This window comes from Hermetia illucens, chromosome 7 (genome assembly GCF_905115235.1).
Source record: "Hermetia illucens chromosome 7, iHerIll2.2.curated.20191125, whole genome shotgun sequence".
Classification (NCBI taxonomy): Eukaryota; Metazoa; Arthropoda; class Insecta; order Diptera; family Stratiomyidae; genus Hermetia; species Hermetia illucens.
This window is the reverse complement of record NC_051855.1, coordinates 7,338,733-7,364,132: the sequence shown is the minus strand read 5'-3', so window position 1 is coordinate 7,364,132 and position 25,400 is coordinate 7,338,733. Positions and strand designations below refer to the sequence as shown.

Sequence of the window (25,400 nt, the reverse complement as noted above, 5' to 3'; positions counted from 1 at the left end):
TAATGTTTTTGGTGGTATATTTTGTGTGTGTTGTTTCCAGCTTTCCCTCTCAGTGTTGGACCCTCGTTAAAACGAGAATCAAAATAAAACAATAAAATGACAATAACGATAAATAACATATCGGAGGCGAGGTATTTTATGGAAAGAAATGATGATGATCATCATCAACTCAAATCTCGTATATCTGTATTATAAGATAATCATCTCTTAATCGAGTGGACAAAATAGGGACAGAATTTATATATATATATTTGGATAAACTGCAGAGTACAAATTGTAGGGTGGTTATTTCTGTTATTGTTAAGAATTCCAATCACTTTCCGCCTCAGAATGGATATTAGAGGATCAGGATTCTAGCAAAGCTACCTCGTGGGACAGTTCAAGGACCCCCTTAATTTTAGTACTTTTTATAAAGCGAACCAATTAGATTTTTAGCCTATTTTTTTTTTATTTTTTATTTAATAATTTTTTCATTTTTAAATTGCATTTTTTTCAATTTTGCATATTTTAAAAAAATACTTTAGTACTTTTTCTAAAGCGAACCAATTAGATTTTTATTTTATTTTTTGTAATTTTTTTATTTAATAATTTATTCATTTTTAATTTTCATTTTTTTATTTAATTTTCCATTTATTTAAATATTAAAACTTTGTACTAAAATTCACCAATAGTCCCTTTGACTGACCTAGTAGAAACCCCTAATCTGTATATGTCTAACAATTAAATCATCTTTTGCACAACACTTCAACAATCCGTGGATTACTCATTGATCTTCTTCATTCAATCTTTCCCCGACGGCTGTACAATTCATATATGAATGAGCATATGTATCTGTATAGATATATCACTCCGTAAGTATTTAAAAGATATTGAATACGTACGAGCAGCTCAAACTTACCTCATCATCTGCATCGATATCGTTATCAACACAGGTTAAGTACTTTAGGGTCCCAAATCCGTGGGCATTTTTAATCCGATCGCTTCTCTCATCCTACCCAATGCTTTTCCCAGTCCTTCTTTCTCATCATATCTATATATATTTGTTTTCTTTGGATACAACAAGATGATTTTTCTCTCGTTGATGTACAAATATGTATCTCTATCTCTATGCGTTTGATAGCCTGACACTGGTCTCTGCGATTCAGGCAAACTAAGGTGTGTTACAAAAAAGAAAAAAAGACCAACAAAAAAAATCCGACCTCCGAAAGAATTTCTTCCTTCTTCATGGTATTCTTCTTAGTAACTGTAGGTTCTGTTGTTGTTATTGTTGATGATGATGATGCTGTTGTTGTTATTATTATTTGTTCGCTTGGTATCTCTTCTATTTCTTGTTCGTTGTCTTTTGCGTGATGCAACAATCTGATGCGACAGAAAATGCATTACACGGAAGTATAGACGATATCTCTTGCGTGTATAGGCCCTCAAAAAAAGGATTTAAACCGATTCTCATATAAAAAAAAAACGGTTGGCATAACATATAGTTTGCATAAACATGCATGTGATAGCTTTCTAATGTATCCCCAAAGAAAAGACTCAAGGCAATTGATATTAGATGGATTCAGTTACGATTTATAGCTCAATTAATATCGACGAAGAACTTTCTTGGATGAGAAATCACGAAAATGATCCAATGGTTTAGGTTACTTGGAAGGACGGGCACTCATGATCTACCATTTGATGAAGCAATAAACGTTTGTTTTTGTTTTAACAATCCAAATTGTTAACACAATAATTGCCGTGCTAATGAAATCAATATATTTACGGCAATTTTCTATTTAGTTAAACAATTGATTCTTTTTATCTAATCTAACACGTAGCATGGATTAGTAGAGATTCGAAACGATGAAATGATCTTTTGGAACCCTTAAATATAACTATATTCATTTCAACTACAATTATATCATATATAAAGCGATAAGTGTTAGATGAGCTTTATGGAAGATGTTATGAAATCGAAATCACCCAAATATTGTGAAAAAAAAAGCCAATTTTAGCGGGACATTGAATAAAAAAATATAAAAAGTACTTTAAATAAAATAGAATTACCATTTTATATTAATATTAATGATATTGAAACTATCATTTTATAATGATACTGAAACTATAATTTTATTCTATAATAATATTGAAACTATCATTTCATAATGATACTCAAACTATCATTATGTATCAGAATTGTTACTAATTCACCGAACTGAAAGATACTCCGAAAGACAAATCAACTATGATTGACATTGAATAAAAATATCATAATTGCTCAAAATATGGCAATTAAACGAAGTATTTGAGATAGAAACTATCTTTTTACCAACGATCCTAAGCAAATAGAGATCAATTTTGACAACATTAATAATCAAAATATCATAATCAACAACAACTCATTTATGGACAAAAGATAAATTAGAAAATATGACAACCACTTTCAATATATTGAGACTATCATTTTATATCAAAATCATCTATTTACAAATGATTTTGCGAAATCAGAAACCATATTTCCAAAACTAACATTGAAAATATAAATTTTTTTATATCACAATTGCTCTTAATGTACGAAAAATGTTAATGTGAGTTAAATAAAAAAATATTTCCATTACTTTTGATATGTTTCAATGTACTAATGATTTGCTAATGTTTTAACTGAAACTATCTTCGAATTCGAGACCACTTTCACCCAAAGTATTATAAAAAGATTAATTACTTTAAATTATTTTGAAACTCTCACTTTTAATATAATAAAACTAAATAAGATAAAATAAATGTATTACCTGCAACCAAAGGGAAGAAATGTTGTTTTGTTCGTATTCATATAGACACAACACTTGTACGTTTATATTTAAGAAGATAATTCACTTTTTTTTTTTCACTTTCTTCAAAAAATTTTCCTTTTTTTATCTTCGCCACATCAGATCCACGGAAAAACTAAACTTTAAACATGAAATCACTCAAAATTCTGTTTCACAATTAATCAAACAAAAAATAACAATTCACTTGTAACTAATTCGAACACAAATTACACAATTTTTAATCACAATCTTAAATATCAAATATACCGCGAGATAAACACAAGAAATTCACGAAAATTAAACACTTATCCTTCACGAAAAGTTCGAAGAAATTACCCATTTTTCGTTGGTGGGGGGGGGGGGAGGGGAGAACGATCTCATTTCCTTGTCTTGAGACAATCATTCAATTCTTCGACGAAGCAAAACACTAGAACACTACCAAATCGCGAAATGAATTTTCCAAGGATCAAAATCACAGAAATGGCACTCGATGGGTATTTAACATAAATATATAAGTTGACGCGGATAACAGACACACATGCAAGGCGATAATGGTTGTTACTATTGTTTATGGTCTTTGGTTTATGCAATCGATCACTATATTATTTTTATCTTTTTTTTTGTTTGACTATTTTAAGATTACTTTTCACTAGTTTACTGTGATTTAAATCATTTTCAATTAATAGCATTATAATTTTCACTATTCATTTTGATGGGTTTATTTCCTTAGTAAACTAGTTTTACTTGAATTATTTTCATTTTTGACTACATTTTTGCACTTTAGTTCCATTTCTTTTATATATCAGCCACACAGTATCTTTTCTATTTATCTGTAAAGGTCAGTAAGTAATACCAAAACTAAACTGTTTATTTATTGTCCATTTGCTTTTAGTATTTTTCTCATAATTTGCTCAATCTTAATATCATTGTTACATCAAAATCTGCACTGCAAATCACAAAATGAAAATTATTTATAATACTAAATTCCAAACAATTGAAATTTGAAAGTTTTATTGCAAATCGGAACAGTTTTAAAATATTTCTGATTTTAGATTTTATAATTTTCACTCGATTAACTTCGGGCAATTCGAAATGGTTGTCGATTTTATCAAATGCTGCTGAAAGAAAAAGGAAAGAAACCATTCAAGAAATTAGATAAGACATTTTGAACTGTCAATTTTGAGATTTTCAATTTCAGAGAATCTTTTAAAAAAGTCGGCATTAGGGCAATCATAATCACCTAATCCTCATAAAAACCAAGTTGTGTCCAAGGAGAGAATGGAGAAAATGTGTGTGTACAGATGGGTTGGTGGTTGGTTGGGGGGCCCTTAACGCAAGATAAGCTCGCAAAAGAACTAGGCGTGACAGAGGCAACCATTTCCAGGCGTTTGAAAACGTTGGGGTTCATCCATGAGGTAGGAAATTGGATTCCACAGAAACTGAAGTGAAGGCATGTCAAAAGGCGATAATGCATCTTTGAAATGCACCCCGAACGTTACAAAATAAAGTCATTTTTTGATCGAATTAGTACAGGAGATGACAAATAGATACAATATGATAACCCGAAGTGGCCAACCAGGAACATCGACGGTAAAGCCGAATATCCACGGCTCTAAGTTAATGCTTTGTATTTGGTGGAATCAGAAGGGACCGATCCATCACGAGTTGTTGAAATTAGGTGAAACCACTATGGGACAGCCTGTATCGACAACAAATAACTCGTTCGCCAGAATGACAATGCTCGGTCACATGTTGCTGGTGTAGCTGGGAACCCACTGTATTCACCAAACTCGCTACCAAACGACTACCATTTATTTCGTTCGTTTGAAAACCCACTCACAGGAAAACGCTTTACTTCTGCACAAGGTATTAAAAATTGACTTAAATCTTTCTTGGCCCTCAAAGGACGAAACCTTTTCCAACGCGGAATTAATTTACAACCAGAAAGTTGGGACAAAAGTGATCGCAAGCGATAGACAATATTTTTAATAAATGTAAATTCATTGATTAATTCAAATAACCTACTGTTTCCATCCAAAAAAAGTTCGGTTTTCAGTTCATCCAAAAAAGTCCGGTTTTCACCTGATACAACGCGGAAAGGAATGAGGTAACGGAGCGCTTGCTTCTGGGCAAATCGCATGTAACCTAAAACTGGAAAATGAAGCTAATTGTACGGTCAACCTAGCTGAGAAAAAAAGGATGAGAGACTGATGTTTTCTTAGTCTAGTAAATCAAGGCAAAATTTAGAGCTGGCATGGACTATTTTGCAAAATCCTAACAAATATAGGACCCCCTCTTGGTTACAAATTAATATCCGTATCCGTTTTATTTTAAATCTACAAAATGAGTCATTTCAAGGCGAACATAAGGTAAAGGTTGTCCTAGGCCCATATTTTAAGCATGGGTAAGCAGACTCGTAGGAAATTACCATCCAAAGGATGCCAGTTGAGAGGGGACAGGTGAATCTTAGAAATCTGGCACTGGCCTTGGAAGTATTGGAGTAAAGCAAAATATGTCTCACAGACAGATCCACGGAGAAAGAAAGGAATATTGTTACCTCATACTCTTGTAGGGGCTGGTCCTGAGCGAAGTTGGCACACCAATTCGAATTCCCATACAACCCCACCCCCCTCCCCCCGTCCCCGCCAACAAAGGTTTCTACTTTTCTTCACTTCTACTGCCTCTCTGACTAGAAACACATGTTACTTGAAATTATGCCAAAAATTATCCGAGAAAGCAGGCGAGGATAAGCCAGATATTTCTTTGCCGATATCCCGAGATTCTGCTATGCTAAAGAGGATGTACTACTCGAAAACTTTCAAAAAATAATTCCAAGAAGCAAGCGTAAAAAAGCTGTTCTAGGACAACGCTTAGAGCTCACAAACTATTGCAGAGAACCACACAACAGAGAGGCAAAAAGACCCTAAACTTTCTAACAAACAAGCTAAAGGCCTTAATTAACAAATGTCAAAACGAGTCCTTCAGCGGATATATCTCAAATCTGACAGCACAAAAAGTTGAAGGCTATTCACTGTTAAAGGCTGCGAAAGATTTAAAAAAGACCCACACAACAAATCCCACCTATTAAACAGGGAAACGGGAAGAGGGTTCATTCTGCACAGGATAATGTAGATCTCTTTGCGAAGCGTCTAGGGAATACCTTCCAGCCTCTAGGTATACCAGCCTCTAGGTATACCAGCATCTACATGCTTAACACCAGTAGTGTAGCTTTTAGATTATAGTACGTCCCTTGACAATCGAAAATGGCCAAAGTTATTATGGTCCCAAATCACAATCGATGATCTCTTTCATTTGGTGTAAGAAGGTATCAACGACTAGCACAAGAAGTTTGCGTCCCAAATATTGTAGGTCCTGGACAAAACCAACAGAAAGTTTTTACTGATGATTCGGCATGTAGGCACGGTAAAGTGGCAGCTTCGTGATTTTTCTCAGATTTTTTTTCGCTATAAAAAGGATTTCGTGAAAAGCATGTTTCTTCATGGATATTTCGGAGGGGGGAATATGAACACCTGCGCTTAGTGGTATGTGACCGCTCCACTCATCAAGTGGCGTTAGGCTGAAATCCAAGGAGCTTTGACAAGCAGACAGGATGACAGAATTCCCATTGATCCCATACTGCACAGTTGATGAAATCGACATACGAGGACTGACAATTTATTAGAAGGATCCTTGGGTGCGCACATTCAAATTAGCAACGAATCCCTCAAAAACTGTATTTGGATTGAATTGATGCACTCGGGCAAACTCGGATGGTTGAAATTTGCACCCACTTAGCAGTAATGATCTTCAACGAAGGATTACTTTGGAAGATGAGAAACGCATCGACCGTTCCGAGCGTGAAGTGAGTCATGCTGCAAAAAGGGACCGGATTCAAAGGAGAAAGGAAAATGCCTGGAGCTAGACAATTTTGATTTGTTCCATTTTTACGGCATTTATGCTTGACGGTAGAAGACCACCTTAAATATCAGAACTGAGGTCACCATTGAAAAGTACTAATTCAAACCTTTGATTTAATATCCCAAATTTGGTGAAAAAAAATTAAAACCCCCCTCTTGCATGTGTAACCACAAAATACAACCCAAAAGGAGATTTTTATAACCACAAGATGGTTTTAGGCCTTTTCCAACACTTCCTTATTTATTAGAAATGGTACCTTTCGTGGTGCATGGAAGATGTCAAGGATCCCCCAGGGATTCCTACATAACCTTTTCGGACCCCACATTGTGTACAATTCAAATGAACCAGGAAGTATTAACATGTCCCTAAAATGATCCTCGAGGTTGACAAAAGTCTTATATTCATACGAGCACTTAAGGTTCAGTAAAGATCTGAAACGACACCGATAACTCTTACAACCCCCCATGCTTCGTAAGGACTCGTATAAGCTGGGAATTTACAATGGACTTACTTGTCAATACCAGAATTAGTAGAATGATGGTTGACAAAAGTCATACGAGCACATAAGGCTCAGTACAGATCTGAAACTGTGTGCTTCATAAGGTATCGAGTGGGAGCTGGGAATTGACAATTAGTGTTCATAGTTCAGAGCTTGGAGTTAATCGGTATAGCTGCAATCATCCGAATAAATTCTGGTGCTCTCATGGTAGATATTAGGCTCTATTCGCTTGACGACCTCAAGAAGTCCTTATTTCAATTTTTCATCACTATCCATGCAAAACATGCATGTCATGCATTTTCGTACCTGTTTGTGGTGGGGGAGACGCTGCAGGATCTTGAGCACTCAGGCCGTGGTGGCCCATTGTATTTGTACATCAACCGGGAAGTTATCTCTAGAACCTTCTTCAACCCAACATCTATGTTAGCGCACTACGTCACCTGTGCGCATGGTATCTCTCTCTTTGTAGTTGTCGAGGTGTATTGAACGCTCGTCACCACTGCAGAACCGAGGCTCGAATATTTTCAGTGCAAGTCTAAGTCAAAGAAGGGGACCTCTTTTGAGTATGACAATTGGAGGGGTAACTGCGTGCTCCCTACCATCGCAAAAATAACAGCCTAAAATAACCCTGGAACCCATCAAAGAACATCTCAAACAGCTGAATCGACAGAGAGCAGGTTAGTTTCCGCTCCAGATCCTCCAGCATTGACCATATCAATACCCTCCGGATCATTTCGGAGCAATGCGCGGAGTTTAAATCTTCGCTTCACCTGCTCTTCATTGATTTCGGGAAAGCTCTCAACAGTTAGAAGAGGAAGCGTATCTGGAGTACGAAAAAACTAATAGCTGTAGTCAGAGCGGCATAGGATGGTGCAAAATGTCACGGGATTCATTGAGGTAAAATCTCGAAGGATTGCAAAGTCGAAAGCGAAATCCACCGGTGTTGCATTTCGTCATCAGTATCAGTAAGGGTAGTTTGTGCTCCTTCGTCCGGAGGATGTGGAGGTATTCACTGGACGATGACATCTTTCCTCAAGCTCGCTCACTGAGTCATGAACTTTGACCAAATTATTTTGAATTTGGATAAAGAGACAGGTAGAGTTGGACTGAAGATAAACACCAACAAAACCAGGGTTCTCAATCTAACAGGTCATGTGCATTAATGGGCAGAGTATCCAAAGCGTTGATCAATTTATCTATCAAGGAAGCGTGGATTCTGCCGACGGTTATACCAAAATGGATAGTACCCGACGCATTAACTCCGCTAGATCCGCTTTCGTTGCCTTGTCTAAAATCTGGAAATGCATTTCAGAACCAAGATCAGGTTTAGACCGTTCTGTGCTAGTGTTCTTTATGTGTTACTATATGGAAAGTGACCCCCCACTGTCACTCAAAAGCTACAAGTCAACGTCAACACTTTTTTTAACTTATTATCGAAGTACGCTGGCCTGACATTGTTGCAAACGAACAACTTCGTCAGCGCACAAGCACACATGTGATCAAAAGGCGGAAGTAGCAGTGGATAGGTCACGCATTAAAGAGGGGCGCCAATTACATTGCTGGCTACACCATGCAGTGGAACCCATTCTCCCAAGATGGTGGACGGGTGGGTTCCCCCGAGGGCACTTGACGCAGAACAGTGGAGAAGGAATGCGGGCGTCTCAGTAAGTCCTGAGGGGAATGCTGAAGTGCATTTCAGGTAACCGCGAGCGATAACGCGTAGATGTGATTGACGCGCTATACCCTATCAAGGGTAAATGGCAACCTTATATACTATATGTAGATATGTGGTCCAATCTGGCTATTTGAAGTAACTATATTAAGGACCCATTAGTACCATTAGTATATTCCAGCGGAAATATATGCCACAGACAGGTTTGCTTCCTTTAACTTCGAAAGGAACTAGAAGGGTTGGTTTCTTAGGCATTTAAATCCAACTATCTGAAATCCAAGATGGTATGGAAGTCCCATAACAGATAGAACATGCCTGGTTCGCTCAATAAAATCTGGATACTCTGAATTCCAGCCCACATTGGGTTAGAAAGCAATGAGCTAGCGGACGAGGCCAGAAAAGGAGCAGGGACGCCGCTACACGAATCAGAACCCCTTTATGAAATGAGAAATGGGTTCATGGCTACGTTCGAAGAAGAGCCTATGGATCACTGGTCACTGCAGGCTACATTATCACCTGGGGAAGCTAAGGACATCTACGGATAGTGTCTGCAGATTCTGTGTGGAGAATGACCACACCCCATATATGTTCTGGGATAGTGTCCTACGCTTGTGTAACGCAGGTCGAGGTAGTTGAACAATTTTGCCCCACTCTGGTTATACGTTTGTTTAGGCCACGCATCCTTAGATGTAACTATTGGAAAAACCTAATCCTGGGGGACCATACTCTATTATTGAAACAGCTCATGTTCCATTTATTAATCATCATCAACGGCGCAACAGCCGGTATCCGGTCTAGGCCTCCCTTAATAAGGAACTCCAGACATCCCGGTTTTGCGCCGAGGTCCACCAATTCGATATCCCTAAAAGCTGTCTGGCGTCCTGGCCTACGCCATCGCTCCATCTTAGGCAGGGCCCGCCTCGTCTTCTATACTATTTGGATATGTTATGATAATCACAAGAAAATAAAATACCTCGCTAGGTCCGGTCAACGGTTCCCATCGACCTCAACATCAACACCAAAGCCTAGGGTTCATGGTTCGAAGGTCGTGTTGTATATCTGGTGGGACCAAAAGGGAATTGTGTATTATGAGCTTCTGAAACCTGATGAATCCATTCCAGGCAATCGGTATAGAATACAATTGATTCGTTTCAGCTGAGCATTACCAGATAAAAGGCCCACATACGAGGAAAGGCACGATAAAGTCATTTTTTTGCATGATAACCCTCGGCCTCATGTCGAAAACGTCGTGAAAAGTGCGATACTTTACCGCACTGCCGTATTCATCAGACATTGCAACTTCCGATTACTGGCTGTTCCGATGGATGCAGCACGATTCGGCAGGTCACCGGTACACTTCTTCGGAAGAAGTCGAAAATTAGGTTCAAACTTGAATCGTCTCCGAGGACAAGAAATTTTTTTCGCGGTGGAATTCGAAAACTGCCTGAGAGATGGGGAAAATGTTGGTGTTTATTTATTTTGTTTCATTTGTTGCATTTTTAACACTAGACAAGTCGGGAAACCGAAAGCTGGACGCTTCAGATATGAAAGGTTTTGTGTATATCTTAGTACGTAGCACGTAATATATCCATATATTATGTGAGAGTATCCACTTCAATGTTCAAAGAAGCAACAAATTTGAGGTATTATAACTTTGTTAGTAATAGTGCGATTTCCACCAAACTTCGCAAGATCATGCTCTATATCATAGCCTATATCATATGCAAAATTTCATGGTACTAGGATGGACTTAAGGAGGGTTTCTAACCATTGTATTAATATACTATTATTAACTTTATTTAAACAGGTATCGGTATGAAAGGTGTTTCAGAGCCCAGGCACCATATAGTGGCAGCCTCCTGATTTTTTCCAGATTTTTCGGTTTGGTAGTTTCTGAGAATGGCCCCCTTAAAGAAGTGATCACTTTCAACCCCCCGCGCTCCTCACCCTTCCAACGAATGTCAAAACTAAGATCGGCTTAAAAAAGTACTAATCGAGACCCCACATGACTACATTTGATGAAAAAAAATTTTACACCCCCCTTTTGCATGTATGGGGACCCCCCCCCCCTTAAATTCGACGTAAAAGGATTTAATTCACTGTATGCGTGAGCGTTCACAGTTCCCACCTTTCTACGAAATTTGGTGTCAATCGCTATAACCGTCTCCGAGAAAAATGCGTGTTACGGACAGACAGACAGACAGACGGACACGAATGAAACGGTCTCGGACGAGAGCTGAAAGGTGGGCAGCTAATAGGTTTGACGAGGAGATTTTCGGAGAGATTTTGCAGCAAAATACAGCGCTTGAAGGAAGCGCAGAAAATAAAGCTCTGCAGATTGGCGAGAATTTGCGACGAGCATGTGACGCATCCATGCCAAGGTATGTTGTATCACAGAAGCGAGTTCCGAACTTTTGGTGGAATTCTGAAATCGGAGAATGCCGCAAGGCCTGCCTCAAGGCCAGAAGGCGCAGTCAGCGAAATAGAAACCGATCTGGATACGAGCAATTACATGAAGCATATAAAAACGCTCGGAAGAAACTACATGTGGCCATCATGAAAAGTAAAAGCGAACACTTTAAGCGACTGTGTAATGAAGCTGACACGAACCCCTGGGGTGGCGCCTATAAAACCGTAATATCGAAAGTTAAAGGCAAACGCTCCCCACCGATCTCCTCCCCTACTCTGCTTGATGAAATAGTAACGGATCTTTTCCCACAAAATGTGAGTACCGCTAACCTTCCCACTGTCGAGATAGACACCGCCGAAGTTCCCATGGTAAGCGAAAAGGAAGTCCTCGAAGCTGCCGATAAAATTGTTGGAAATAAAGCGCCGCTTGGATAGCATCCCCAATAAAGCTCTGAAGGCAGCAGTAAAAATAGCTCCAAATATGTTTGCCGAGGCGTTCACCACATGCCTTAAAGAAGGAGTATTTCCTACACAATGGAAGAAGCAGAAATTAATTCTAGTCCCCAAGCCAAACAAACCTTTGGGTGAAGCTTCGTCCTACAGGCCGATATTCCTTCTAAATAATACTGGCAAACTATTCGAACGAGTAATCTATAACAGATTAATTCGAATTGCCGAAAAGGATGGCGGTCTCTCCGAAAATCAGTTCGGTTTTCGAAAGGGGAGATCTACAACGGATGCACTTGTCCCAGTAGCTAACACAGCTAAGACCGCACTTGACGAGGGCAAATGTTGTGCAGTGATTACACTTGATGTGAAGAATGCCTTCAATTCCGCTAGATGGAGCAAGATACTTGAGTCCCTAATTAACTTAGGCGTGGCGAAGTACCTGGTGCGTATTGTTGCCGACTTCCTAATCGATAGGACTCTGTGCTGCGAATCAGATGAAAGAATGAAATCCTACCAAACGACATGCGGAGTTCCACAAGGGTCTGTCCTAGGGCCACTCTTGTGGATTATTATGTATAACATGGTACTGACCCTAGACCTTCCTACTGGTGTGGCCCCCATTGGTTTCGCGGACGATATTGGTGTGACGGTTGTTGCATGCCTTCTCGAGGAAACCGAGCTCTATGTAAATGAAGCAGTCTATGAGATTAAACCCTGGTTAGAGAATGCTGGTCTACAGCTCGCAGAGCATAAGACGGAAGTAGTACTTATTACCAAGCGGAGAAGAAGAAGATCAAAGTTGGAACGCAAACAATTTATTCCAAGCCTGCACTTAAGTATAATACTTAGGTGTAATGATTGACCAGAGGTTGAATTTCAGATTGCATGTGGAGGGTGCAGCAACCAAGGCATATAACATCGGAGCGCTGGTTGCGAGAATGCTACCAAATATAGGTGGCCCAAGGCCAAGCCGTCGACTCCTTATTTCTAGGGTGGTCAGTTCGATCCTACTGTATGCAGCCCCAGTATGGGCAGATGCACTGATAAATACAGCAAATAAGAAAAAGATTGGAGCTGCGTATCGCATAAGTGTACTCCGAACATGTTGCGCTTACAGAACAATTTCTAATGAAGCAGCTTGCGTGATAGCAGGAATGATCCCGATTGAGATTCTGGCGAAAGAAATACAACGACTTTACGATCGAACGTACCTCACCGGCGACAGTTGGCACGAGCTGAAACTGTCGCGGAATGGCAAGAGAAGTGGGACGAGTCAGAAAAAGGCCGTTGGACTCACAAAATCATATGGGATATCCGGAAATGGATCGAGCGACCTCACGGCGAAGTAGGTTTCGATCTAACTCAATTCTTGAGCGGACACGGAGGCTATCGAGCATATCTGTATCGATTTGGGCGCGATGATTCGCCATATTGCCCACAGTGTGCAAACATTCCAGATGACGCAGAACACAACTTTTTTCACTGCCCCAGATTCGAAACCCAAAGGGCCACATTAGAAGCTACAACCGGGGAGCACTTTACACCCGAAAATATCATGGAGCTTATGGTGAAAGCCAAGGGGATATGGACCGAAGTTGAAAAAGTGATTACAGCCATCGGAAAGAAACTTAGGCAGGAGGAAGTCATCCGAAAGAATTAACGCGAGAGGAACACGAATGTTGACATGAGCGCAGAATACATTCTGATCCAACCCCGCGACGTAATACCAAATGGGAGTCCCGCGGGGCGAGTGGAAGGAGAAGGAGGTGGTTTTAGTGGGTAAGAGTCCCACATAATCGTGTGGCAGGAGCCTGCGGTAGCTTTTGAAACTTTCCACCTTCCATCGGAAAAAAAAGACAGACGGACAGACAGACAGACAGACGGTAAACCGATTTTAATAAGGTTTTGTGTAAACACGGACCGAATTAATTTGTACTCCCAATATATTGAGTCAGAACTGAAATATATTGTTTGACGATTGAGGGATCCTAAGTCCGCATTTTAAAGCTTGGGTACCATTCCCAAACGAGGGGTGGACCAAAAAGAAGGGAGCAAGTTGCTGCCCCCATTTGCTCCGCTCTGACATCAAGTAGATGCGGACTTAGGATCCCTCAAACAAAATATTTCAGCACTGGCCAAGTTATGGTCTAAAGTACTGACGGATTTAGGCTCAATATTATTTGTAGCCATGTCATGTTTTGCGAAGGTTTATTATCTGCAAACCGCTTTGGTGACGCTACTCCCAGGGCAGAGGTGAGGCAACTTCTGACGAGTTGCATCTGCTCTGGTAAGAAATTGTAAATCCGTTTTCGCCTTTTCATTTTTTGGAGCTTGGGCCTTAATTCTGAACGGGGGTCCCTGGACCAAAAAAGAGGGAGTAAGTTGGTCCCCATTTGGTCCAGTCCGACATCAAGTGGATATGGTGTTATTTTAATAATTATAATAATTTGTTAATTAATAATTAAGTAGATCTAATTTTAAATATTTAAATGTATTTTTTTTTTAAATTTTTGACAATTTTTTGACAATTTTTGACAATTTTTTGACAATAGAATACAAATATTTGAGAGAATTTTCCGCCTAATTCTTATCATGTCTCTTTCGCTTCGTTAATTATAATTTCAATAAATTATAAGCCCAACATTACGAATACTAAACAATATTTGTAACACTACGATTTTTGGTTCAAAGTGCTATTCGTGTTGAATGCAAAACAATGAATAGCGCGATCAAAAGACTACATCCTGACAATAGAATCTATTAAATTTTATGAAAAAAAAAACCCGTTGAATGGTTTCATAAGACGCACATACATATATATAAAACACATTTAACCGGAAAGCTATTGTTATCAGGGACACAATAGATTAAAGACGAAGGTTGTACCAATTTTGGTGGGCATCATCTTACTTCAAAGACTGATGATTTTGCACAAGTTTCTAGATGTGTTCATAATATCTGAGAAGAATATATTTATATATTTACACACGTTATCTTACAGATCTCTATGTAAAATAGCTATAGATTTGATTTCTTTGGAAATGTATTCAAATAATTCATATATGCTCATATGTAGAGCAATTACGTTACGTTGGCGGTGAAAAGAGCATACCCTGTTCAAGAAGGCATGAGGAACATGCATGAAGGAAAAAAAAAATATAATAAAAATTAAAGAGCTTAGCATTCGTCGTCTTTGTCATCTTTTTCAATATAGCTGAAGAAATGATGAATGGAAGACATTCGAATACAATTAAATACAAGCATACAAACGTATGGCCCCCAACATTTATAAGAAGTTTTTTGGTCCCCGGAGTACGTCTCAATATCGTCATTATAATCATAAATAGTTTTATTGTTTTTTAAGGGTATTGTTACTCAAATGAATAGCATGGTATGGTGAAAAAGAAAACAAGGCGATGAAGTTCATGAGGCATTGGATAGCCTCCCAACTAAAGAGGAAATCGGCTCTTAAAAATAATTCCGCAATCTCCGGATGGACCCCAAACAAATCCATCCTAATGGATACACTTTAAACAATTTTTTTTCGGATTAAAAGAAGCCTTAATCTGCACCCTGTGATATGAGGCAGCACAAATTTATAAGAAACGGTCCCTTCGGGTTTAGTGGAGGACCAGAGAAAGGGGACGAAAATTTACCACCATTTCTGTTATTTGAACAAATTCGGACTTACTTTTTGGTCTTGCAAATACCGAAATTTCGGGAACCACTTGTTCCCTTCATCAGTGCCAACAAGACTTACCTCAAGGGTTAATTATTTCAAGTAATTCGAATCGCTAGAAACACCACGAAATTACACTTAGACACCAAATTTCGGTACAATAGCGCTCAGATATGGAAAAAACGTTAATGACCTTTGAGGAAAGTAAAACGGCGCTCCAGGGCTGGGGGCCAATACTGAGGCGTTGTCTCAGTATTTGGTGTTTGTCCACTTAGTTCACAAAGCTGCTACCAAAAATTTATTAAATCTTCTTCTTTTTCTTCAGCCTTTGTTCCGCTCACAAGCGGGGTCGGTTCGTCGTGATCGGCTTCGCCATTTGGCCTGATCTGGGTGCAATCTCGAGGCTTTCAAATCCCCATCCAGCGTATCAAGCCACCGTTGCTTAGGTCTGCCTTTTGGTCGTTTACCATCGACGACGATGTTCAGACCAATCTTGGCAAGTGAATTCTCGTTTGCACGAATTGCGTGACCATACCATCGAAGATGCCTCTCTCGCAACTTTTCCACGATCGGTGCAACCCCATAACGATCGCGGATATCCTCATTTCGGATGTGATCTAAACGTGTCACGCCACTAGTCCAACGTAGCATCTTCGTCTCCATTACCGCAAGACGCCGTTCATTGTCTTTTATGGTCGGCCAACACTCAGAACCATAGAGAGCGACGGGACGGACGACATTGCGGTAAATTTTAGATTTGAGACGTTCGTTGATACGTCGATCACAAAGGACACCAGTTATTAAATCTCATCTGGAAAATAGCCGTAATCAAGCTCTCTAACCGAAATAAGTCGTACAGGTTTTGATTGGCAAGGTATGCTCCCCCCTTCCTGGTTCGACTAGGGGGTCACTCCGCTAAATGTTTAAAGGGTTGCTCTACCAGTACCCTCTACGATGGAGAGTGGAGTAGTGGGGGGGAGGGGGCAGTCTTTGCACTTAGGTTGAAGGTAGTCGTGGTTTAGCTACAACACTACATCACATGATCTGCTTCAGCATGTATCGTGCCTGTATTTTGACGAGAAGGCAGCTGACTGCAAGTCAAAGGACAACCAAACAACGACAGACTTCACTGACTCCAAAAATTTTTGCAAGAATGACTTAGAAAAGGTCTAGAAGAATTCAAAGGCGTCAGAAACGACACACCCCTACGGAGAGAGCTGAAAAATGAAGTCCGGCTACCGAACGGATATACCGCATTTATAGGAACCCAAAAGCTAACAAAAATATAGGAAGCCTAGTTTCAAACCCTTGCTTTTGATTATTCTGAAAATGCCGAACTTTAAGTTAACAAAGTATCACTTCAGTATAAGATTTTAATTTTCCGCTTTGGATTAGATTAAGATTTCATTGGCAGAAATCAATCGAATGCTTATCAAAACTTATTGTGGTAATTTTTCAAAGATGGAGATTTCAGCGTTCAAGAAAATTTTCACTCTGGGAACCAGAAAAACCAATGACTTAAGGCTTTTTTTGAGCAAGATCAGGGTCATATGCTAGGTCAGCTTGCCGAATCATTGGTAGTGATTTACCATATAATTTTTATACGACTGAGAGCTATCAAAGTGATTCAAAAACAAGAGAATTGAAGGAGGGAATAATTGGAATAACCTAAAGACAGGAGACGTTCGATTTTTCAATTACAAGAAGTTGGCTCAAATGCAATAAAGAAAAGCGTTGTTTGCATCGATATTCTACGATAGCCCGAAGAAGCTGAACCCATCGATGTAATCGACCCCAACTTAACACTGCAATCCCAAAAATGCTTTAGAAATCCTTCTCTGTATTTGACAGGACCAAAAAAGAGGAACATTAACATCAACGCCTTCCAAAGACTGACTTGGTTTGGAGAACATGATTTGTACCTTTTTTAAGGTTATTATTGGCGTCAAATTTGGGTGGGAAGGTGCAAAACTATGAACATTAACGCATGCAGTGAGTTATATCGTTCTACGCGATATTTCAAGAAAAGTGTGAGATTTTTTTCACCAAATATAGTCATGTGGGATTTCAGAACAGTTTTGACATTTAATTCACAAGAAGGGAGAACAGAGGCTGGAAGGTCGTCATTTTTTTCACGAGCCTATTCTTGGAAGCTGCCCAATCGAAAAGTCTGAAAAAATCAGAAAGCGCCTAGGCACCCTAGACTCCGAAATACCCGCCATACTGTTATCTGTTCAAATAAAGCTAATAATAGGATATTACTATAATTTTTAGTAATTGACGATAGACCCCCGCCCCCCTAAGTTCATACTAGAAATAAAATATAAAATAAAATGCAGCAATATAGGCTATGATATAGAGGATGATCCTAAAAAGTTTAGTGGAAATCGCACTATTACCAACAAAGTTATATTAGATCAAATTTGTCAGTTCAGTGGAAATTCGAAGACCTTGAATGTCAATAGCAAGCGAAAGTGGATATTGTGACATAATTGTGACAAATGTCTGCTCTAATGTTTTTATAAAAGAAGTACACAAAACCTTTTGCACCGGAAGCGTCCAGAATCTAATTTCTTGACTTAGATTTTGTCGAGGGGTTCGATTCCATTGCTCCATTTATTTCAATAGCAAAGTAAAATGGACTTAAAACCAAGTATTTTTTTATGGCTTACTACGATTTTAGAATCTCCCAAGGACCAAGTTGAGTACCAAAAGATATGTCAAAGCCTAATCCAAACGAACCAAACTTGCGACCGTACCAGACAAAAGTTAAATTAGATGAGCGTTACAGGTGACCGTAATGTCACCCGCAATTTAGCTATAGTTTATCAAAAAGCTATAGTTTAGGAAGGAAAGTACCGAACTGTCATCGTGCTAGTCATCTACTTATAGGTGCAGTGCACTGGCAAAATCACTATCGACATATACAAAAGTGGCCGTCGGCATGTACTTTCATCCTGCTATATGAGCTGCTTCGAGAATATACGACGGAATTTTGAACCTTCCCATTCTCAATATCGTCTATATCCTTATCCTTATCCTTCTCAGTCCCAGCTGACGCCAAAACGCAAGGTTATTCGTGTGCATTACAGAAAATGTGGCGCTTGTTTAACCAATCTTCAAACTGGGCTATTGTGCATGAAAATTGAGGTACAGCCCTCGTTAATATTACTGAAGCCGTTAGAGTGGCTCCCTACCAACTGCCTAAGCATATTAAGGGAATTCTCGCCAACTTGGCGAATTACCTCTGAAACCACCAATAGGTCATCAATAAGGTCATCAAGTAAACTAGGAAGAAGAATAGCCTTTGAATTAGGAAACAGATGATCTTAGACTTTTCCGATGGAAAGGTATATTTTTGAACAAAAAACTAGGAAGGCGCGAAAAGTATCAGGCATAGTCGTAGAATATTTCGAGCCCTTTGAGGGATGGAAAATATGTCTATCGAAAAAAGGAAGAGTACCCCACAATCCCACATTTTTTGCTGCAAGGGCTGGAATTCAAAACATATCCGATGGTTATTCATCATCATCAACGGCCCGGTCTAGGCCTGCCTTAATAAGGAACCTAAAACATCCCGGTTTTGCGTCGAGGTCCACAAATTCGATATCCCTAAAAGCTGTCTGGAGTCCTGGCCTTCGCTCTGGCTCCATTTTAGGCAGGATCTTTTTGTTTTCATTGTCTGATGGTCATTAGAACCTCCCATACCGGAAGAAGAACAACTGTGGACTGTATTACGTGGAAATCAATCTTTGTGTCTACCGACGTAATAAAATATTGCTCAGTTGAATAGTGAAAGATTGCAGCCCATCCGAGACCATACTTTATGATAATTCTCCGAATTATTCCCCGGTGGCACTGTCGCAGTCAAGAAATTCGAGGTTGGAGTAAAAATTATGCGAACCCCAGTCTAGATCGCACAATCACGCTGAGTTTTCAAAAGTCCCTGTTCTGGGACCCATAAAGAAAACTCCAGGCCATGAGGAAGTCACCTTTTCCGCGTTTCTTTTGGCGGGTCTACCAGGTGGACTTACCAGTAATGTGACAATCAAAGACGACTCCAGGAACATATTGCATAAACCACTGTCACCGCGCGAATGTCGGAACCTTACCAAGAAATGTCTTAGGGTTATAGTGTAGGGTTCCGATATAGTAAACTCTCACTTATCAAAAAAAGGGGATATCCAAGGATATAATCCGCAGATTATAAAAGGAAGCCAGTGAAACCTTCATGCACATTCAAGAGCAATGCTCAATTTTCATGCAACGCAGGAAAGTAACTACACCTAGGAGTCTACCAAACATCAGGCAGTTGTAAAATTCCTCTAAATTATAGGAATTTTAATGATGAGGCACATATATATACCATAACCATTGAATAATCCTTCAGGAAGCAGTGTACATCCCAAATGTTGGTCTAAGTGACAGTTATTGATCATCACACACAAAATAAGAAATAAATAACAAAAGTACAGGCTACCGTCGCGGAAATGTTGTATATCACTAAGTAACTGAGATAGACTCATATTCAAGATGGAGAAATCAAAATTTCAAATGTCCTTGAATCCTTAAAATTTAAAGAAATTGGATCTGTTCATCACAAGACAGGTATTGGCCGACCTACAAAAATCCAGTTGGAACAAACAAAAAGGGCAAATTTTCCGGGACATAAGGAACAATTCGAAGACAACTGCAGTATCTATTCCACAGAAATTGGCAAAAAACAGGTATAGTGACAGTTCATCCCCAAACCGTCCAAAATGTTCTCCATAGGGAGGGATACAGGGCCTATACTCCGAAGAAGAAGCCACTCCTTTCCCAAAATAATATTTAAAAAAACGACTTGAATATGCTCAATATTTTTGAATTTCAGTTTGAATTTCGCGAAAACCATAATAGAATACAACCACGCTAGATAGGATTCCCGACGTTCAAATTCGGTGTAATGGCAAACGTAAAGTAAGCCAAATTGAGACCAACCATTTGAAATCCCTCTCAACTATAGAGGAAAAGTTCATCACCTCTCTTGACTGATGGTGAGGTCTCAACCAAGAAACGTGCCCGCCTGTCACTTTTATTGGAGTTGAATGAAGCCCTAGGCATACGTGCTCGATGTTACGGGGAGTTCTCGACGGATTCTCCCATTGCCCAACCACCGGCCATCACCACCAGCGCTCCTTTATATTTGAGGTAGGTAGGATCGTCGTTAGGTAAAATCCGTCATCTGCCGAGATTGTGAGAACTCGAAAATAACCAATCACTGACCCCCCCCCCCCTTATCTTTTAAGTAGATCTGCGGTACCCTGTAGGAGGCAATGTGGTCAGCATTGCGCTCGCCGTTGATTACTACCCTGAATTGACTCAGGTAGGATCGTCCGAGCCTATATGGCTGGCACTTAGTGCTAGTATTTGGTAAAATCTGGCATCTGCCAAGATTGTGACAAGCCGGAAAGTAATAGTAATAATAATTTAGTCTGGGCCTTGAGGTGCATTAGAGCACTTCATTCAAGATTGCGACCCTGTAGGAGGCAGTATTGTCAGCATTGCGCTCGCCGCACATATGACTCAGGTACTCATTCACAGCTGAGTCGACTGTTATCCGACATCCAGTCATGATATAATTCCCTCTATCAGCAGTGAGATTCCAATCGCGACCTTTCCCTTCAACATCCTAGCCCTCTAACCACTGAGCTATCCATCTTGAGATAATGGAAGATACTGGAGGAAAATAATATTGAAACTAAATCTCAAAAGTCCTTTTTGAAAAGGTTTAAACTGCAAACTTGAATGAAAGCTATCCAGGCGTCCTGGTCTACGCCATCGTTCCAGGGAAGGATGTGCCTCGTTTTCGAAAATATTTCTTCCTTTCTCAACCTTCGAACCTTCTACACTTATGACGGCTAACTCTGGGGATTAATGAGTACCTTAATATTGAAGTGCTAAGAAGAGCTCTATCAAAAACATTGTGAAAGATAACTGACTGCTAAGGGTCGGAATCCGATGAGGATCGCAAAAATTAAGCCAGAAGGGATGACAAACCAGGGCTGACCAACTACCCCGACGAACTTGCTAAAAATTTGTTTTGCTGGCCCTAAGGAGTATGTGGGATGGCTAGGAAAAGATATAAAGAAGTAGTTTAGATGTAGTGTGAGGAAAGGGAGCAATTGGTTACCGAAATACAGTGTATTTAAAACAAAAGAAAAAACTAGATTAGCCGAAAGCACAAGGTACTTCTTCAAGAAGGAATAAACCTTCTTTTGTTTGGGTAACCAACAGTTGGTTCCCAAAATACGGTTGAATTAAAAGTGAAAATTGGTTTTTCTACACTTTCCTTGAACCTTGGAGTACTGATTAAAAAATCACTAGGCGCTTCAGGGATGAACTTATGCAAACTTTACACCTATCCCAATTTCAATTGCTATTGCCACAAATGAAGTTCTTAAAACTCTTCAAAGTAAAACAAAATGAAATAAACTTAGGTCTAGAGACCTTGATTCCTAAGCCTAAGCAAGACTAATCAACTTCCCCGACAAACTTGCCAAAAATTTGATTTGCTCACCCTCACAAGCACATGAGACGGTTAAGAAAAGAAAAAAACAAGTAATTTAGACATAATGGGAGGAATGGGAGCTTCTTCAAAAATTAAGCCGCCAGAGATAACAAAGCAAGACTGACCAATTTCCCTGACGAACTTGCTAAAAATTTGCTACGCTTACCCTAAGAAGCATGTGAAACGGTTAGGAACGCATAGAAGAGATGGTTTAAGCATAATCGGAGGGAAGGGAGCAATTGGTTACCGAAATACAGTATATTTAAAACAAAAGAAAAAACTAGATTAGCCGAAAACACAAGGTACTTTTTCAAGAAGGAATAAACCTTTTTGTGTTTGGTAAACCAACAGTTGGTTCCCGAAATACGATGTATGTTGCAGTGTGGTTTAGTCAAAAGCGAAAAGTGGGTCTCCTATTCTTTCTGAAATCACTGGACGCTCCAAAAATGCAAGCACCTACCCCAATTTCAATGGCTATTGCCACAAGTAAAATTCTTTAAACTCTTCAAAGTAAAACAAAATTAAACAAACTTAGGTCTAGGGACCTTGATTCCTAAGTTTTTTTTACAATTTTTTTCTATGCGTACTATTTTCATTACCTTCTATTTTCCACAAAATTAAGCGAGCAGGAATAACAAAGCAAGACTGACCAACTTCCCCGACGACGACCCTTACTAAAAATTTGTTTCGGTGACCCTGAGACGGTTAGGAAATGATAGAACAAGTAGTTAAGACATCATTGGAAGGGAGGGAGTAATTGGTTACCGAAATACAGTGTATTTAGAATCAGGAAAAAACGCTATATTAGCCGAAAACACAAGGTACGTCTTCAAGAAGGAACAAACCTTCCTTTTGTTTTGGAAACCAACAGTTGGTTCCCGAGAAACGATTAAGGTTATAGTGTAAGTTGGCCCAAAAAGCCGAAAAGTGGGTCTCCTATTCTTTCTGGAATCACTGGACGATTCAAAGATGCAAGCACCACCTATCTCAATTTTAATGACTATTGCCACAAGGAAAATTCATAAAACTCTTCAAAATTAAACAAACTTAGATCTAGGGACCATGATTCTCACCTCTTTTGCAAATTTTTTCTATGCATACTACATTCATTGACGTACATCTTATACTGGTTTCAATAACGACTGTTTAGATATTTTTATGATTTTTATTCAGTATTTGATTAGTCACTTTTTTTTATTTTCAAAAAAAATATATATATATATTGAAAATTGGTATATATAGTGCGTATATAATATTTTCAATAATTAGCACATTCACATTTATATATTATGCACTTGTAATTTTTCAATTTTAGATACTAACTGACGCCTTTAAATTGATACCTGCAAGGAAATGGGACACTTTCAATGATAATTCGTCACTTATTTTCTTTTTTTTGTGGTAATTTACCATTATTCTAATTTTTTTGTGTTATTTATTATTTTATTTCGATTAATCTGTTATATTAGATACCGATTTGAAGCTTTTATTGTATTTAAATTGAATTAATAAAAATTGATATTTGTTTTTTTTTTTTTTCTTTTATTTCACACACTCCACTGCAAGGATACCACATAGGAATGTTATTTTATGTTTATTCATTAAGAATTTATTAATTGTGCACAAAAGTACTGAACTAAACTCAATTGACAATCAGGTGTTTTGTATCTTAACAACCATAATCAGTAGGAAAGTATCTATTTTATTAAAAAAAAAATCAATCAATATAAAACATAAGAATCAAAACAAAACACCGGAGCACATTGAGTCCTTTTCAGTAAACTTGAAGGTATTATTTCTGTTGTTCCAATTTAAATCACAATCTTTGAATAACAGACCACAATCAGGATTCGATGACATTACTTCAAAGTCAAAAATATATCCTTTTCCTCAAGGTATATCGCACGAAGCAACAGCAACCACCCGGGGATACCGATGAAAACTACTTTTACTTGAAAGGACCTTCTCTTCCAAAAACACAACAATCTACACAAATTGCACTGAAGAATGATTATAATAATCAGGACTTAGGGCCATGGAGTCCTAGTTCCGCCGACAACAGTTGTCATCTCTTGGTTATTGTTAAAGAACTGTTCAGTCTAGTGGTCTAGTCCCGGGAGGAGTTTTATCTATTCTCCTTGAATTAGAAGATAAAATAAATAATTGTGAAAGACCAGAGATAAGTTCGATGGACCCAAGAATTAGATAGATGCTAGCATCCTGGATATATGTATGTTAGGACCACACACTATTTCAGGGAGGAAGAAACAAAAGATCGAAGGAGGAAGGGCCCAATTCCTCCTATAGTTCCGGCAGTTCTTGAGTCTAATGGTTGGGAAGGTGATGTTGCTGCTGCTGCTACTGTTGTCGGCTTCTAGATGATTATATTAACACTCGTCGTTGATGGTGCTGAAGAAGTTTTATTACTGTTACTGCAATGTTTCGTCAGTTTGGTTGTTTACTATCTTTTTTTTTTTTTTTTGTGTTTTCTGCTTTTGTAGAACTTTCGATATTTAACTTAACTAAATATAAAATGGGGAAGGTGTACAAGAAGAAAAGGCAAGACAAGGCTAGTATCAAAAAAACAAAAAAAAAAAGGAAAATAACAGACACACACGTTTTCCAAAGAACAATAACGAAAACACCAACGGGGCCCCAATTCATGCGACTTTTGCGCAGCGCGATATGACTGCTACTAAAATGTTTCTTTTCAATGTATAAACCGACAACCAAAGCAACAAGATGCCCTCGTATATGAGATTATACATGCAATCACCAAATGTATTGCTGCTGGCTGGATGCTGCGCCCCACCACCAAACCAAGCCACTTCGTTTTTCTTTCTTTCTTTTTTTGTGTTGTTTTTTTTTTGTTCCTTTCTTGCTCCCCAATTGATGACGAATCTGTTAAGTGTAGCCCCAGAGAGTTCAGAACGCCTGGCGAAGACGAAGAAAAGTGTAGAGAGCTAGCTCCTCGTCTCTGTATGTTAGAACTCTACACACATCTCGCAAACACACAGCATCCCAATCCGAATTCGAATCGAAATCTATCCTTCCAAAACTCAGTGTACACAGCATCCAATATGTGTATCTGAATGAACAAGCCCCAAACAACGAATTCCCCTAGAAAACTTGAAAAGAATCTTGAGAGCTCGCAGCTGAGCATCATCTCATTCAGAGTAGCAATAACGAGCAACAACAACACAACAACAACAACATCATATCCTCTATACAATACATGCGAACAATGGACCAACAACAAATCCCATTCCTCTTCCACTTATTCCATGGGACAAGGTATTGAACAACTTCAGCACCCTTTGCATATGTGCTCGCGGAATGAGATGAACCTGCTCCTGTTCATGCACATGAACCCAGTCGGTGCAATAGCATACCGCCCGCGTATATTGTTGCACTTAGCACCCAACATTGACAGGCCG

The 25,400-nt window shown here is 39.0% G+C and overlaps 1 protein-coding gene across 4 annotated transcripts in view; it reads right to left on the bottom strand.

The window, feature by feature from the left end:
- Nucleotides 1–24,645, bottom strand: part of LOC119660900 (bromodomain-containing protein DDB_G0280777-like) — a 531,029-nt gene extending 506,384 nt beyond the window's left edge. Inside the window, exons 1-4 of one of the 4 annotated variants that reach the window (XM_038069839.1) lie at nucleotides 24,581–24,645; nucleotides 23,802–24,100; nucleotides 23,037–23,306; nucleotides 2,769–3,904 (exon numbers count right to left, since the gene is read on the bottom strand). The gene's annotated coding sequence lies outside the window, so the exon portion shown is untranslated. Of the gene's footprint in view, nucleotides 1–2,768; nucleotides 3,905–23,036; nucleotides 23,561–23,801; nucleotides 24,101–24,574 lie in introns of those variants that run through there. The other 3 variants (XM_038069841.1, XM_038069840.1, XM_038069838.1) reach the window with 3 other exon arrangements.
- Between the last annotated feature and the right edge of the window lie 755 nt (nucleotides 24,646–25,400).